This window comes from Gavialis gangeticus, unplaced genomic scaffold (assembly GCF_001723915.1).
Source record: "Gavialis gangeticus isolate Ggan-Ray unplaced genomic scaffold, GavGan_comp1, whole genome shotgun sequence".
NCBI classification, from domain to species: domain Eukaryota; kingdom Metazoa; phylum Chordata; order Crocodylia; family Gavialidae; genus Gavialis; species Gavialis gangeticus.
In genome coordinates this window covers 54,461,829-54,464,744 of record NW_017728995.1, presented here as the reverse complement: position 1 = coordinate 54,464,744, position 2,916 = coordinate 54,461,829, and positions in this window count along the sequence as shown.

Here is a 2,916-nt window from a genome sequence, read left to right as displayed (position 1 = left end):
CAACTGATACCTATATATATATAGTGGTGTTTCATTTTAATTACAGAATAATGCAGATTTGAGATCTGTTAGTCAGATAAATTTGGATTTTTTATAAGAGAATTTTGGACTTTTTAAACAAAGAAAAGCAGTATCCCTGTCATAAGGTTTCAAAGTATTGAGATCCTTGCAACAGACGCTTCCTCAGTTTGGGGTGGTCCTGAGTGATAGACTCCCACAAGTTGATGTTGATGTTGTATTTTTTTCAAGTAGACCTTGAGGGTGTCCTTCAAGTGCTTTCTCTGCCCTCCTCTTGAGTGTGTGTATACCTTGACTGAGCTGGGAGAATATACCTTGTTTTGGGAGTCCAGAGTTGCACACTGGATGATGTGGCTGGCTCAGCCAAGTTGATATCAGATGATCTTCGCCTCAGTGCTTGTAGTGTTTGCTTGTGAGAGAACACTAATATTGGTGCATCTGTCTTCCCACTGGATTCAAAGGCAGCACTGATGGCACGTCTCCAACAACTTTAGATGTCTCCTGTATGTTGTCCATGTCTCAGCTCTGTACAGCAAAGTAGGAATCCACAAGTGCTTGATCAACCATTAGCTCAGTTTCAGATCTGATGTCACAATCTTTGAACACCCATTTCCTTAGGCATCTGAAGGCTGAACTTGCACATTTGAGGTGACGCTGGATTTCTTCACTGATGTCAGTCTTCTACAAGAGATGGCTTCCAAGGTCTGGGAAATACCCAACTTTCTCCAGAGATTCACCATGAATCTGGATTACCGGAGTTGAGGACTGCTCCTTAAGAGCTTATTGATGGAGGACTTTAATCTTCTGAATGTTAAACAGTAGTCCCATTTTCTTGTATGTTTTAATAAAGATACCAACAATTGCCTGATGGTCTGCTTCCAAGTGAGCACACACTATAGCATCATCAGCATAGTGGAGCTCAGTGATTGAGTTGGGGTGGTCTTGGTTTTGGCTTGGGGTCAGCTGAGGTTAAGCAGTTTACCATCCATTTGGTAGTTTAGCTCCACTCTGACTGGAAGCTTCTTGGTGGTCAGGTACAGCAACACAGTAAGGAATATTGAAAAGATTGTTGGAGCAATGATGTCACCTTGCTAAACTCCTGTCTTAACTTCTAAGGGATCTGTGATAGGATACATTACTGAGAGCCACCACGCACATAACATCATGGAGCAGGAAAAGAATGGTGATGTATTTCGGTGGGCATCCATACTTCAGAAGGATCCTCCACAGTGCTGCTTAGTTGACAGAGTCAAAGGCTTTTGTGAGGTCAAAAAGGCCATGTAGAGAGATTTATGTTGTTCCCAGTATTTTTTCTGCAGTTGGCCAGCTGCAAAGATCATGTCAGTTGTGCCTCTTGATGCCCTAAACCCATGCTGACAGCAAGGCAATCCCTCTGTAATTTCCTGTCTGACTTGTCTCTTTTCTTGAAGTCAGTTATTACAATCATGGCACCCCTGTGGTCATTTGGGATTTCTTCATCATTCCAAACTCTTAAGAATAAGAATGGCCTCAAATACACATGAAAATGCATGCCTGAGACAGCAAATCCAGGAGTGGCTCTGGACGTGGGCTCAGATCTGTGCGAAGGTAGTTTCACTGTCTCATTCCCAGGATTTGGAGCATGTGGGCAGGGCACACACTGCTTCTTCTCATGTCCTTGTCATAAAATAGATGTTTTGCCAGAATTGTACACAAGCCATGGCTCTTTCCATTGCAGCAGCCAGTCCCCCTTTGTATACGTTTCACTAAGGAATCGGCAAATGACCCGGTGTTCTATTGTCCACACTTCACCACACTGGCATATTTATGCCATTAGAGTAGCCCCATTTGTTCATGTTTGGTTTTGATATTCCAGTTTTCATGCACAGGCAATTCAGGCGTTTCCATCTTGACTAGTCTAAATCAGCCTGGGAAGGTCCTCCTGGGGTTCCAGGTCCATTTCAGAGCACCTGATTGCACATAATCTTTTTTTCCATAACTTCAGTTGCGCCCTGTCAGCCATCGTGTCCAATGGTGAAACACTGACCAGCAAACTCACATTTTAAGCCGCTTAGTTACCAGAGTGGATGTCTGGGTCTTCCATCTGCTGTGATCTTTCCTTTTGGCTTGCTACTTTTCTTTTGATATCAGGTAGTGCAATGCCAACCGGTAAGTACAGGCTAACCTTTGATGTTGGCTTTAGACATCCCATTACTTCATGACATCTGTCATTTAGAACTGGGTCTAGTTTCTTGGCATAAACTAATAATTCCCATACTGGTCATACTGGATACCATGGGGTGGAGTAATACAAAGCAATAGCACTGGTTCATAACACAATTCACTTCCCATTTTGAGGTGACCAACTTTTGCAGGCACTGACTTTCCCTTCTGTCTTCTCTACATGTGCTTTGAAGGCAAGTGTTAGGCCCATTATAACCCCCAAATACACCAGTTTTGGTTGGTTAATCAGTGGGATTCTATCCCAGGTTTAATCCACTTGGCTTCTCTATGGGGTAGGTGAAAAGCTGTGACCCGCATCTTGGTTGGGTTGGTGCAAAGCTGGTTCTTACAGTAGTAATCCAAGAGGTTGCTCAGTGCACATCAGTCTGTTCTCGACAGTGATGAAATCCTTCTCTTGTGATGTGATGTGTAGATCATCAGTAGAAATCCTGGTTTTCCCTGATTAAAAAAATTAAATTAAAAAAAGGAAAATTCTCTGATTATCACCCCAAAATCTGTGGCTGAAATGAAAGATCATGGTATAGATAGGTATCAGTTGAACACAATGTTTTATTGTTATATGTACAGTTTTAAAGCAATTAGGAAGCTTACCAGTGCCTCGATCGCTATAATAAAATAAATTCTAAATACCTAAAAATGTTTGTATTTGATTTTGGGTTTTTTACCATGGAAAGT